Genomic DNA, 15,949 nt, shown 5'->3' with positions numbered 1-15,949 from the left:
TATATTCTCTGTCTTAGTTTATTGTAAGATTACAGCATATAACACATATAACATAAAAATACATGCTACTCTACTGACTATAAGTTATCAGTAAGGCTTCCAGTCAACATTAAGCTATTAGGAGTTAAATTTGGGTGGAGCCAAAAGTTCTACTCAGATTTTTAACCATGAATTGCAGGGGGTGGGTCAGTGCTCCCAACCCCCATATTGTTCAAGGGGGTTAGGAGTACTTTGGATTTACATTCATATGCGGTTGCTTTTCTACCTCAGATTTTAAACCATGAATAGCAGTGGGTGGGTAAGTGCTCCCAACCCTTTAAGTGAGTTAGGAGCACTTTGTATTTCATTTGTATGTGATTGCTTTTCTAAAATAAAAAAAAAAAAAAAAAAAACAACTTCTGCTACAGTTTAAAAATATCCCCAAAAAATTTTGTGCTGGAAACCTAATCCCCAGTGCAACAGTGATGACAGGTGAAGACTAATGGGAAGTGATTAGGTCATGAAGTCTCCTTCCTTATGAATGGAAATACTATTATCTCAGGAGTGGGTTTGTCATGGGAGTGGGTTCCTTAAAAAGGATGAGTGTGGCCTCTTTTGTCTTTCTCTTTTACCCTGTTTCCCCTTCTGCCATGGGATGACAAAGCAAGAAGTCCCCCACCAGATACCAGCAATTTGATACTGAACTTTTCTTAGAACTGTGAGAAACAGCTATTTTGTCAGTTACCCAGTCTATGATATTCTGTTATAGCGACACAAAATTGCTAAGACCCTTCTAGTCCAGAAGAAGCAGACATTTTTAAAAGAAATTTGTATTCAATCATTTGTTAAAAGGTCACAGTAGGAACTGCAAATTAAAATGAATAAAACAGAGTTTATGGTCAAAACACAAAACAAAAGACACATTAATACTAATAAAAAGGACTTCCCATTCTCAGACATTTTAAGTCAAAGGCAAAGGAAAAATAAATGGTTTCTTAAAATAATGTAAATGATATAATACATCTTATAATTTATGACATACAATAAAGATAGAGAGTACTGTTTAACATTTCTTTAAATAAAATTTTAAAATAAAAAATTCATTAAATAATCACTTAAAATACTTGAAACTTCAACAAAGTCAAGCAAAAGGAAGCAGTAATTAAAAATGATATAAAAGTCAACAATTAAAAGTTAAAATGCCCATAAAATTGAATGGTTTAGGAAATAAAAATTCTAAATATGTTTTTCAATATGCAAAATTGACCCACCACTCACTAACCTCACGATGAAATAATAAGAATTGTAAATGTAAGAAACTACAAAGGAGAAATAATCACTGGAATAAAAATAATTTAAAATATACAGAGAAGGTTTTATTTATAAATTTGTATAAATAATTTTAAAAATATTTTAAAGATATAATTTCTTAGAAAATATTGTTTCTACAAATTCCCCCAAATTAATATTTTAATAAATCAATTTCCAAGAAAGAAATAGAGAAAATATTTTTAAAACCACCCCACAAAAAATGCAACTGGTCCCAGGAATTGTACCAAACATTCAAAATCCCTAATGTTGTGTTCTAAGTTAGTTTAAAACAATATAAATTACTATGCCTATCTTGTTCTGAGATATTTGTGGAAATGGCTCTTCAACAAAGCAAAGAAAACAAAACATAAATTATTAGATAAACAAAAACAAATAAAAGCAAAAAGCTCTTTCTTGAGTATTTGGATTCACAACCTTATCATGAGAAAAAAATAGTGTTTAGATTCCCACTCACTATTTGGGAGTACTAACTAATAATAATAAGATTTGAATGTTTGTAAATAATTTCAAGGAATATAATAAAAAATAAATATAAATTAATTTCAGTATTTTGGAGCCTTAATTTTACTATTAAGTTATTGCATCATATAAAGACAGACACACACAGAGACATATACAGTAACAGTACATGCCCACACACAACACAGGTACACAATTCATAAATCAGGAAGAAACAAGTCTCATGTCTTAGAGTGAACAATATCAAACAATGATAATAAAATTTTGTGTTTTAGTAAATAATATTATCAATTAAAAAATATAAAATATAAATTCAATGTTTTGTTTCTCTCAAACATGTTATAAATACATGAAAAATATAAGATAAACAACACAAGATAGATTTGTATGTAAGACAAATAATAAATTAAAAAAATATGGCAGTAAAATTTGAATTGATTTATACAGCCACTTATACACAGAGAAAAATTAAATTACTTAGCTGAAATGCATATCTGAAGAAACTGTAGCCAATTAAATTGGAGTACAAAATATAGCAAATATTTTTAAAAGTTAGCAGTTACATAGATTAGAGTGAAAAGTTATAAGATACATCTAATCTTGGGTTGCAGTCAGAAGGAATAGAGATGTGAGGAGGTAGTGCTCAAATAAATAATGTCTTATAATTTTCCAAAAATATTAAAACAAGTCATCCTTATCTCCAGAATCACAGTAAATTATAGACAAGCAAGTGCAAGAAACACAAACTTAAATACAGGGAAATAAAAGTCAAAACTATTATGTAAAAGAGAAAACCTTATAAACAGCTAATAAGAAAGATCACATCAAACAGAATGCCAATTGCACTGCTGATAGATTCTTCACCTCAGCAATGAAGCAACTTACCTTTAGTCTTGAAATACATGAATTGTGCATTGAGTTGAATTTTCTGCAAAGTATTTTTTTTAGTTACGAAATAAAGATAGATTCAAAAACAAAACTTTAAATTTTGACACATCAACACTTACTAAAGGAAACTTCTAAATTATGTCATCAATGTACTTTCAGTGGCTCTTGATATAACTTTAGCCCACTTCCAATTTCAACTGGACTCCTGTTGAAGCGTTCCCTGGGTAGTCACATTCTCTTGACAGTTGCAATGCTTGGCACTAGACTTAACTGCTCTCTGATTTCTTCTTTCAGGCATTCTCTTTGGAGTTTTCTGCATGCACAGGCAAAGGTAGCCAGAAATGAATATCTTCAGAGCCCAACCTCAATCAAGAGAAATGGAAGCTGATAGATAAATGACTAGACAGTTCTGGGAGGACTTCTGCCATCTCAGTAGCAATCTGGACCCTTCTCTAACTCTCTTGACTCCTTCAGTCCTATTTTAGAGGATACTCTCCCAAACGGCTTGTACACTCATCCTTTCTCAAGCTCTATTTTTGGAGGCCTCAAAATATTAAGATGGTTTGAATTATTAATCTGTAATAATACATATACCTAAACTGGAAAACTGTAATATGCCCAGAATTACCATTTGGGGTATGGTTTACTTCCTGAACCTATTTTTTTGGGTTTTGAAGCATCCATGTTGAAAGAAAATGGAATTCCTACCAATTCCTTCAGTTACATGAGTTCAAAACTCCCCATGAGAGTTTTAGATGTACTTAACTACAACGTTTGTGAGTACATCTATAGGGGCAAAATTTCACCTGAGTCTAGGATAATTCAATGACCCCTCTCAAAGAAAACTTAAAGGGCAGTGAACACATTGCTATATAAAGAATATTTATTTTCTAATGCAGGCTCTTGGAAACAAATAAGCCTCAATGTGTTTGCCGCTAGAAAACTCAGCAAGAAATCTCCTAAATGCAGTGTTTTAAGTTACAATCATTTATGAGTTGTTTGTAATATTTGTAATTTTTTCTTCTGAGAATGGGCTACTAAAAAATATGGCCACTCTGTCTAGAGAAATATTCATCTTACAAACAAAATGTTGACTGCATGTGTGTGATAGTTAACTTTATGTATCAACCTGACTGAGCCACTGAGTGCCTAGATATTTGGTCAAACATTATTATTGAAATTTGGGGAGGGGAGTAACATTTTAAATCAGTAAACTGAATAAGACAGATTGGATTTTATAATGTGGGTTGTCCTCATCCAATTAGTTGAAGTCCTAAATAAGAAAAAAAAAAAGTCTGACTCTCCTGTGAGTAAAAGGGTATACCCTCTGCCTGACTGCTTGAGGTGAGATGTCTGCCTTTCCTTGACTTCAGAAGAGAACTAAACTATTTGTTCTTGGATCTCAATCCTAACAACTGCATTACTGTCTCTGCAGCTTGTCAACTGCAGAACGTATATCTCTTCAGCCTCCAAAATTGCAATAATTGCATATCTTTTTCTCTTTTCCTTGTGTGTGTATGTTTGAGTGTGTCTGTGTATGCATGTGTGTATCCTGCTGGTTCTGTTTCTCTGGAGAACCCCAACTAATACACATTTTGGTACCAAGAAGTGGGAGTACATGTGTAACAGATGTCTAAACATGTAGAAACAACTTTTAAACTGGGTAAAGGGTAGAGACTGTAAGAGTTTTAAGGTGATGCTAGAAGTATGGGTATAAATGGCAATTTTTGTGAAGCCTCAGAAGGTAATGAGGATCATGTTATTCAAAACTATAGGAAGGGTGATCCTTGTAAAATGGCAAAGATCTTGGCTGAACTATGTTCTAGTGTTTTGTGAAAGGTAAAACTTGTGACCAGATGATGAAACTGGGATATTTAGCTGAATGAATTTCTAAGCAAAGTGTTAAAAGAGCACCTCAGTTTCTCCCTGCTTACAGTAAAATGAAAAAGGGGAAAGATAACTTGAAAATGAAATTGTTAATCAGAAAGTAACCGAAATCTGAAGTTTGGGAAAATTTTCAGCCTATGGATATTGCAGAAAATGAGAAAATGTGATTTTTAAACTGAAGAGAACATTGAGGGTGTGGCTGAACAACCATTTGATAAAGACATCCTGGATGCAATTCATGGACCTAAACACTTATCTCAGCAGAAGCCAGGAATAGAGCTGTGACTCTACTACTAAAAGCATTGCCAGTTGAAATGAAAGGGGACAGAAAAAGTAACACACACCAAAGGAAGCCACTGACTTTCCTGGATTCTGTAAGACCAGACCATGAGACTATGTATTTGGATTCAAATGTGTGCTGTTCTTTAATAAAAGAAAATAATAACCTTGAAGTAATTGAGAGGTCATCAGGGCTGCCACTCCCACTACAATCCCAGGGGCAAGGCTGTTTTCTCTCTGGTTTCAGTGGGCAAGACCTTTGCAGAGAGTCAAAACATGGGGGTCCCTCTCAGTACCATGGGGGTGATGCTGCCATACCAGTGGGCCTGAAGGGTAGAATATTCAGCCAAAGGTAATTATTATTAAGCCTTAATCTCTAATGAAATTTTCTTTGCTATGTTTTAGGCTTATTTGTAATCCATCAGCCTTTTCTTTCTCCCAAGTTTTCCTTTTGGGAATGGAAATATTTGTTTTATGTCTGTTTACCATTGTATTTTGGAAGCACTGTAACTTGTCTGGTTTCACAACTAGAGATAAATTTGTCCTCAGAATGAGTTGTACTTAAACTTTTACCCATATGTTATTTACATGATATATAGATGAGAAATTGAAATTCAGACTTTAGACTTGATAATGAAACAAGGTAAGACTTTTGGGTCGCTTTGGATGGTATTATATGAATGTACTTTCCATGTGAGAGGAACATGAATTTTGTGAGGACCAGGGGCAGAATGTTATGGACTAAATTTTGTCTGTTTTAAATGTACATGTTCAAACCCTAACCCCACGTGACTATACCGAAGATAGAAGCTCTAAAGAGGTGATTAATATTACATCACGTTTTAAGGGTGGAGTTCTACTTTGACAGAACATTTGCCTTTATAGGAAGAGAATGATACACCAGAGCTCTCTCTCTTCAAGTGCATTTCCTAGGGAAAGTGCATTTGAGGAAATAGTAAAAAGGTGGCTTTCTGCAAGTCAGGAAGGGAGCTCTCACCAGGAACAAACACCTTAATCTTAGACTTCCCAGGCTCTAGAACTCAGAGAATAAAGTAATCAGTTATGTAAGTCACATAGTCTATAATATTTTGTTATGGCCATTCAAGTAAACTAAGCTGATGGGTTTTATAGCCACATGAGTCCCCACCTCTGGTGTCCAAGAAACCTCTGCCTAGGTGCGTTATTATAGTAATGATGAGGAATAGGGCAGTTACTCAAAAATACCAGTTAAATATGTGAGGAGCCTTGAATACTACTGGAAATTACTAACTAACGTTAATATGAACTGCCATTGTCAGTTACAGCACGTGTCAGGAACTCCTGTCATTAGGAGGGTTTGACAGTTGTTGGAGAAACTGCTGTAGGTCTAGTCATTGAGGGTCTGCCTTGGGAAATGTTTGTCAACTATGTCTACATCTGTCAGGAAAGACTGCTGTCAAGAACAGCCCTTAGAACAAAGCAGATTCTGTACCTTCAATTCTAGAGAAAAAGTGATTGAACAGTGAAGGCATTAAAAAGCTGAGGACTGGGAGAATGTTTAACTTGTAAAAGTTAACATTTTGGTGATGTGGTAAGTCTATTGAAATATCTGAAGCAGTCCATCACAGAGAAGGAATTAACTGTGTTCTAGTTTCTCAAGGAATAAGATTAGAATATATGGGCAGAAACTTTAGAAAGAAAAATAATTGCTCAGTACAATAACTTTTTATTTTTTTTAACTTTCAGAGCTGTCCAAAACTGAATGACATTTTGAAATAATTTTAGACTTAGAGAAAAGTTAACATCATGTACAGAACTCTGTACATTTTTTTCACCGAGATTTCCTAATGTTAACATTTTATAAAATCAGAATGTAATGATAAAAACCAATCAATAAATAAAATTAACTTTGGTAGAACAGTATTTACTAAACTTCTAAATTTATTTTAATTTCAACTGATTTCTCCACTAAAGTATTTTTTTTCTGTTACAGGATCTAATTTAGAACACAATGTGTTGCATTTTCTTTCTATGAGCCAAAGACTTTCAATGTCTATTAAAGCCTTATTATGTTGTTACGACACAAATTAATACTTTAGTGGTGTTAGCTATATCTGTCATTATAATAATTACATATTAGTTAATTACAACTATTTTATAATAAGGCAAGTTAAAATTCATTTGGATAGATTACTTTACAGTTTTGAGTGAATGGCATATTCAAATTGCTACAAAAGATATTGACAAGAATCTATTTACGCACAGTTCTCCAAGATGCTGTATTTTGAATGAGACCATGGTGACTGAATTATTAATAGTAAACAAGTAGGCATGCACAAAACCTTGCGTAAGTCTAAATATACACCACTGGAAACTGGGATTTAAGTCTTAATTTTAGGCATCTTTAAGAATATAAAAGTGTTTTATATTTCTGCTTAATAGCTAGTCAAGACTGTTAACTACATCTGACTCAGACAAATATGGGTGATATACATAGGTGGGAAATTGTATTAAATCACCTGCTCATAATGTATTTTTTAAAAATCTTTATTCTTTAGTGATTATTATCAAATGTTTCTGTTCAAGAATTTGAATTGTTCATTTGCCACCTATTCTATAAATTTAAATATCATTGCCTTTTAATCTTTGCCCTTGTTGGGTAGATGGGAGTACACAGATATTTTTCAACATTCAGTTGCTTTCTTGCTTTGGCCAAAAATAAATCTGGCTTCTAAAAAAGTGTTAGGATTATATGACTATTAAAAAGAATGGAAGATACTTAAAAATACATAATTTGTGCAATAGACCTTCAAATTTCTCATGCCCATTTGAATTCAGAATGTTAATTTTTGAGTTGTTTGTCTTGTTTATGTCATTTTAATTTTTCATCAAATTGGAATGATTTGTGCTTTCATGATCAGGGAGCAAACAAGTTATGCAGAAAAAAAACTCTATAATTCAGAATCATTATTTTTTATTCCCCCCACTCCCACCACATGATTTACATACGTTTGATTGTTCCATAGAATTTAGGGAAGTATCTCCTGTTTCTAAAGTTTCCTCTTGTCTTTTTTGTTTACACATTCTAGGTCAGAATATGTCTCCTGCCATTTCAGTGGTGTCAGTGCAATCAACCAAAGCAAGAGGACCTCAAGATGAAACTGAGAATCATGAGGAGACATAGTCATTGGACTCAACCACTCACATCCATGTAGAAAGCTGTTTTCTAGTGATTCCACTTTGATAAGTCTGGGTTCTGTCCAAATGATTTCTGTTATAATTGTTATTTGGCTATCATAACACTGACGTTGAAGTAGACTTAGCTACAAGTTGATGTTGAAAAAATACTGGTAAGAGTTCAGTTTTATTTTATTTAGATATTCATAACTTTTAAAATACAATCTATCTGTACATGGTGTCTCATGCCTGTAATCCCAGCAATTTAAGACGCCAAGGCAGACAGATCACCTGAGGTCAGGAGTTCAAGACCAGCATGACTAACATGGTGAAACCCCATCTCTACTAAAAATAGAAAATTAGCTGAGCCTGGTGGCACATCCCTGTAATACCAACTACTCGGGATGCTGTGGTAGGCAAATGGCTTGAACCCGGGAGGTGGAGGTTGCAGTGAGCTGAATTTACACCATTGCACTCCAGCCTGGGAAACAAAACTCCACCTGAAAAAAAATTAAAAAGTCTGATTAGAAGCATGTTAAGATTTTCTAAATAATTTTTATTTGAAAGGAAAATACAGTTGAACCAAAAATAACAAGTTTCCAAACTGACTGCATCTAACATAAAAGTATCCTTGTAGAAGATAAACTCCTAATGTTTTATATAAAAATCTTGAGTAAAATAGAGTTCTTAGACTCTGGTCCTATTCTCATGCATGGAAGATGTAGAGGAAAAAATTATTATTATTATTTGAAATGGAATATTGCTCTGTTGCCCAGGCTGGAGTGTAATGGCGTGATCTCCACTTACTGCAACTTCCCTGTCCCAGGTTCAAGTGATTCTCCTGCTCAGCTTCCTGAGAATTTGTTATTACATGCATGCACCACCATGCCCAGCTAATTTTTGTATTTTTAATACAGATAAGATTTCACCATGTTGGCCCAGCTTGTCTCAAACTCCTGACCTCAAGTGATCCACCCCGCCCCACCTTGGTCTCCAAAACTGCTGGGATTACAGGCATGAGTCATCATGCCCAGCCTGTAGAGAAATTATACAGAGTCAGAGTTCTCCAGAGCTGCTGCATTTTACATACTGAACTATAAATAGTTCTTGACCTATTACCAGGAGAATAAAGATGGGAGAGCAGTTGTCTATAGGACTCATTTAATAATTCAATACTTAAAATAAATAAGCTGCTAATATTTTAGTTGATGTCCACCAGTAGTGTTTCTCCAGATTTTTCAGCTGATTAATTCAGGCCCACTCAGGATAATCTCCCTTCCAACTGAGTAAATCAGATCATTCAGCATATCTCCAAAATTTAAAATCACCTGATTAGGGACTTCAGTGGACTAAGTGTGTCTCCCCAAAATTTATATGTCAAAATCCTATGCATACACATATAATGTGAGGTTATTAAGAAGTGAGGTCTTGGCCGGGCGCGGTGGCTCAAGCCTGTAATCCCAGCACTGTGGGAGGCCGAGGCGGGTGGATCACGAGGTCAAAAGATCGAGACCATCCTGGTCAACATGGTGAAACCCCGTCTCTACTAAAAATACAAAAAATTAGCTGGGCATGGTGGCAAGTGCCTGTAATCCCAGCTACTAAGGAGGGTGGGGCAGGAGAATTGCCTGAACCCAGGAGGCGGATGTTGTGGTGAGCCGAGATCGTGCCATTGCACTCCAGCCTGGGTAATAAGAGCGAAACTCCGTCTCAAAAAAAAAAAAAAGAAGTGAGGTCTTGGGATGTGATTAGGTCATGATCATAGAGCCCTTATAAAAGATATGAGTATCCATATAAATGGAACCTCAGGAGGTTTTTTTTTCCCCTCTTCACTGTATCTGAAGATACATTGAAAGGTCAGCAGTCTGTAATCCAAAAAACAACCCTCAACAGAACCTGACCATGCTGATACACTGATATGAGCTTGTGCCTCCAAAACTCATGAAAAATGCATTTATTTATGAGTTATCCAGTCTATGATGTCTGGTCAGAAACTAGAATGAAGACAAAGGTTTTATTTACACGTGTAAAATTTCTTCCAGAAGCACATAGGTTAATGTTTGATTAAATAGGAAATGTAGTTCAGCCTAATTAACTGGATATATCAAAAAGCCATCACACTGAGATACGATTCCTTAGAAAATGTGACATATATAACTGATAGAAAATGGAGATGTTCGTGATTGAGATGGTCTTTCCTTGTAAGTGAAAAGACTACATGTATTGCTTGAAAGTCTTATGTATTAAATCTAATGTAACAAAAAGGGATCTATGGTTTTACATTGATAATCCCAGAATTATGAAGATATCCTCCTCATCTCTTGATTAACTGTATCCTTGAAATGACTGAAAAAAAATTGACATTAAGATATCTGATTTTTAAGTATTTTCTAACAATCTAACACTTAAGTTATCTCAGTTTTGTGAATATGTATAAGCTAAGTTTACTAAGGGAGCTGTGACAAAAATGATAGAAACAAAAAATTATTGAACACTTGCTCTTGGCACTTCCATGTTCTCTTACTTGGCCCTGCTTTCATCCTCCAGCCAGCAAATGAGAAAATCAGATACACACAGCTCAGGAAAATAAGGGACTAAGAAATTATGGGATATATAAATTGGATATATATAAATTTGGTTTATATAAATCTCCCAAAGAGGAGATTTTTCCCTGGGTTCTCTCCATAATTTTGAATATGCTTTGAATGGTTCATAACAATAATATAATAGCTACACTCAATAACTTAATGAGTTGTAAATCATATGGTTGATAGCATTATGAAGACCAAAGGGAAATTAAACATTTTAAAAACTCAGACTTCTGAATTGAGGACTAAAAATAATATTCACATATTTTGCCCAATGCCAAGGTCCAGCCCTCAGACCCCAGCTACAGATGAATAAATGCACTCAGACACAAATTTCAAGTGAATGAGTGGGCCAAGAGATCATGAGCCACTGACGGAAAGAGGTCACAGCTACACAACACTGACTAGTTTGCCTTCTCCCCATTTTTTCAGTACATATTTAATAACAGAGATCCTAAGTCAACACACTTGTAGAAAAAGATTAAAGGCCAGGTTCTGATGCTCAAAGCAAACACCATTAGTGGGCAATCCCCCTGGTAAACCTCCCCTTGAGAGAGCCATCTGGCTCAAAGGTTGGTTTTAAGACCACATGAGTAAACAAGCTAGCTAGGTAAACTACTCACATTCCTTTGTATTTGCACCCTAATCTCTCTGGCTCCTGCGAAGAGACTCTGGCTGCCCTTAGCCAATAACTATAGAAAAAACTCTTAGGCCGTCCAAAGGGAGTTGAGACTACATTCTATAACTTTCTCTAATATTTTTACCTGAATATTTTTGTCACCAACCTGAGTGAATTCCCACAGCCCAATATTATTATTTTCTAATGAATAGAAGATAGTCATAGAAACCATTTTGTTTAAGGGCCCTTGATCTTTAAGAAATGTGATGACATCCAATAAAGCAGATAGTTGTACGCTTTAGCCATTGTATAAGTACATTTATATATACTATTTCATGCCTAGGACCTGGAACAATTACCCAAATTTTAAGGACACAGACCCCAGCTGCATGATGAATGAATCTGCAGATCTTCAAGTTGACCTTCCATATTACTTTGTCAAACAATTTGATCTTGCAGCTAGGAATGTTACTTAACTTCTATCTAAGATGCTTAAACAAACCCATTCTCAAGAGACATTTAAGATGTAAAATGCATGTTTCCAAATTTTGAAGGCCAGGGGAATTTTAAGGATTGGTACTGCAACAGCTTTTGTGACAGATCCATTTACCTTCTTATTACCTATTACCTCTGTGGGATATTTTACTCCTAATATGGCATGTGTTACACAAAATCACAAGTTCATCTGTGCTTCTGTTTTCTTAGCATGACATTAGAGTTAACAGCTCCCTTCCAAAAGTAGCCATCTTAAGCCACAGCTTAAAAGCTCCCATATATTCACTTTCTGTGTCTTCTGGATAGTTCTTAAACCCATTCTTGTCTTCTAATAAAACAATTCTAGTTGAAGGATCCTGATTTGATAGTTCTCTGTGGTGAATGTTGGAACTATGCTACCTCACTTCTCTCCAAAGCTGTATATTATGGTAATATTTTTTAAGAAACTAGAAAACAATCTATTATTAAACTCTATGTATATGTCTTCTGTCTCCATACCACTGCCTTAGTTCTATTCCTCCTAACATGTTCCTGTACTATTTAAATAGTTTTTCAGAGGTCCACATAAAATGTCCATTTTGAAGATTTGCTAGAAGTACTCATGAGACTCAATATGTAATTGTATTCATGGCTAAGGTTTATTATAGAGACTGAGTAGGAATATATATCCAGATCATAACAGAAAAAGACATGAGTGGATTCTGGAGGAAGCAGATAACCTTGTGCTCCTTCCTTCCTGTGAGTAACCGTACAGAGCACATTCTTCCTTAATCAGTGAAAACACAGTAACATGGGTTTATGATTTTTCCTAGGGAACCCATTAGAACTTGAATTCAAAGTTTTGTAATAAGATCTAGTTATAGAGTTTAAAATGTTATCTAATTCCACATTCCCAAGTGAAAGCAAATGATGAGTATAAATCATACTGTTTGCCCAAACAAACTAGGCACAATGAAATACCTTAATCTTTTAAAACTTCCAAAAGCTCAATTTTGAGATGCTGACCAAGAGCCAATCTTGCAAACAACATCAAGCTTGCTGGGGTAACTCTTTTCTGTGTACTAAGTAGTTTGCCTTTCTATTATGATTGTTCCTTTCCAATTCATTTTCTACAGAGCAAAAAATTTTCCTTAGCCATGAATTAAATTATGGTCTTAAATCTTTTAGGACATTTTTTAAATTTCTGAAAGGTTGAAAAAAATCAGTGTGGTGACATTCTTCTCAAAGCATTATTTTGATGTGTCCAGGCAAGTTTTGCTACTTATACCTTGATCATTTCAGCTCACATATCCTTTCCAATTATCTGTGCTGTCTTAGGGATATGCTTGCATGCACGTGTATGTGTGTGTGTGTGTGTGTGTGTGTGTGTGTGTGTGTGTGTTCATTTTTTTAATTTAATACAGGAGTTGACAAACTTTTTCTGTAAGTGATCAGATAATCACCATTTTGCCCTTAACAGGTCATACAGTCTCTGTCACAACTACTCAATTTTGTGATTGTAGTGTAACTGAACCCAGGTTTGGGAGCTTGTCAATCAAAAAGCAAAACTTGAGAAACAAAGAGCTGGTAGAAGAAAGAACAGTTTTATTCACCTGACAGCCTAAAGAAATGGCAAGATAGAGTCTCAAATATGGCAGAATAATGTCTCAAATACCATCTCTCCCTCCCTTGGCTGGCCAAAGGGACTTCAAAGAGCAAAGGACTTGGGAAACTCTTGTAGGTCAGCATGTCTTGCTCTGATGATTATCTTGAGTAATGGGCCGCCTAGTGGTCTGGCTGGTGTCAGCTAGCCCTCAGCAGGATGGAAGATTTACTGCTTAGCATTGTACTTCCAGGGGTGGGGGTGAGTCCATTACCTTTGTCCTATCACAAGGCTAGTTCCTGGAATTAAGGGAAGGTAGGGGGTGGGGAGCTGGGGAGAGATAGCAAGGGGAGAAATACCAGATGTAGGTGATGGGGAGGAAGGCAGTAAATCACACTGCCATGTGTGTACCTATGCAACAATTTTGCATGTTCTTCACAAGTACCCCAAAACCTAAAATGCAATAAAATAAATAAATGGGGGAAAAAAAAAGAAACTAATTTAAGCAAATACAGAGTTAGGCATTGTAAAAAAAAGGAATAGTCATTTGTTTTCAAAATGGAGTTACTAGCTCAGTTACAGTAGTACAAAAGCAGCCAATAGGCAATAGGTAAATGACTGGGACTCTTTACTGACATTAATTAAATATAAATAAATTACCAACTAATATTGCTAACATAAATTCTCATATATATGCTATTAATATTTTCAAGCACTATTTCAGGTCCAGATACAATTTATTTCAAGGAGTTAAGAGTAAAAACATAAGTTGAGGTGTAATAAATATTTTCAAATAAATCTCCTTCCACCACACTAACTTTTTTGGGAAAAATTTGAGAAAAAAGTTTTAGTTGCATTGGGGGAAAAAAAGTTTGGATTAAACTCTTTCAGTTTCCTCTCATCTTGTAAAAGAAAAGTTGTAAATATTTGGGCCAAATGAGACTTTTGTGTTTTATATGAGTGACACAGCTTGACATAATTCAATATCAGAACACCCAGATATTTGCATTTTTACAAAGAAAGACACAGGACACTGAGGAATAACTCTTCAGAGAAATTGTTCTTACTGGTCACTAGAGCTACTGATATGGAAGTGCTGGGTAAAGAGAAAGGCATGGTCCCTTTAAATGATACAGAAGTGAAGAAGGGCAGAGTCCCTGGTGGCTCCTTCTCCAGGAACTTAGGTGAGGACAGGCATTTTTGTTTTCCCGCCCAAATGTTGCATCTCCCAAGACTACTCTGGCCTGCCACGCCCCCATCCTGTGCCTATAAAAACGCTGTAACCCTAACAGCCAGACACGCAGACAGCTGGATGTCAAGAGAGGCACATCAGCAGAACACACAGGCAACTGGACGCTGAAGAAACACACCGGCAGGCACCAGCACTCCAGCAGACCACTGAATGGTGGTGTAGAAGCAGAATGACATCAAATTTGGCTGGGGCAGTCAGACGAGAACCCAGGCCACTGTGCAGCCAGACACCGGGGGAAAACCTTCCCAATCCATCACCGTCTGGTTTCCCCCATCTGCTGGAGAGCTATCTCCAGAATTTGGGGGAAGGAGGATTGTGGGTGGGACTGCCTATTTTAATTATTTTTCCCCTCATTTTAAAATAGAAGTAATCCATGTACCTTATTTAGAAAATGCAAATCAGTTTAGTCGAATCACTACAGACAGACTCATGGAAAGTAAAAGCCTACTGTCCCACACATCCCCGCCCCCACTCTCACTTTTAACAGCCACTTTTAGTTATTATCCTGATTTTTATCTCCATACCTACGTAATATGTGGACATTTAAAAAATCATCACTTTCAGACATTACCCACTGATGTCCTGCTGCGACAGATGAAGATCTAGATCATTTACAAGTTCACCTCCTTCCTGCTTCTAGTATAATTTAGTTTTTCCATGGGTTATTGAGTAATGCCTTTAGCTGTTCCATGTACTACGGACAATATTTCTGAACTAGGACTTTGTTAGATGAGAGAATACCCTTTCCTGTAGTCCCTTTCCTCACCATTAACCTCCCAACTTCTGTTATCTGGCCTTTTATATTGTCAAAACATAACATTAAATTCTACTCTGTAATCATAATTGAGTTTTTTGATGTTTGTCTATGGTTGGATTCTAAAAGGTGAAAAGCAATAAACAACTATTGAAGAAAAGAAAAGAAAAAAAGAACACCTTGCCCTTATTCTCCAAGCCCAGGTGTGATCCTATCCTTCCAGTACACCAAGGCAAGATCCTGAGATACAGAAACCCCTCTGTCCTTGTTACAAGGCAGAGGGTCTAATTGAGCTGGTTAACACAAGCTGCCTGTAGACAGAAAAACTAAAAGAGCTCATGGCAGTATATGACCACTGGGGCTTCAGGAGCTGTAAACATTCACCCCTACATACTGCTGTGGGGTCGGAGCCTCATAACCTGCCCATGTATCTGCTCCGCTAGATGTTTGAGCAGTGGAGCACTGAAGAAGTAAGCCACACCCCCATCGCATGTCCTGCGAGGGGCCAACAAAACTTTTCCTGTTTCACTCCCAGTCAAAATTTTCATTTTGACTGTACAGTAGAATTGTATCCAGGATTTTAAACAAGTATTGAATTAACCCATTCAGAAATTAAAAGAATGTATTCACTAAAGACAATGTTTTAGAATCTTAAAATACTGAGTAAGATGCTAGATGT

The sequence above is a fragment of the Sapajus apella genome, unplaced genomic scaffold (genome assembly GCF_009761245.1).
Source record: "Sapajus apella isolate SASKATOON/1434 unplaced genomic scaffold, GSC_monkey_1.0 scaffold11, whole genome shotgun sequence".
NCBI classification, from domain to species: Eukaryota; Metazoa; Chordata; class Mammalia; order Primates; family Cebidae; genus Sapajus; species Sapajus apella.
The sequence above is the reverse complement of the archived record's forward strand: the minus strand, read 5'-3'. Positions refer to the sequence as shown.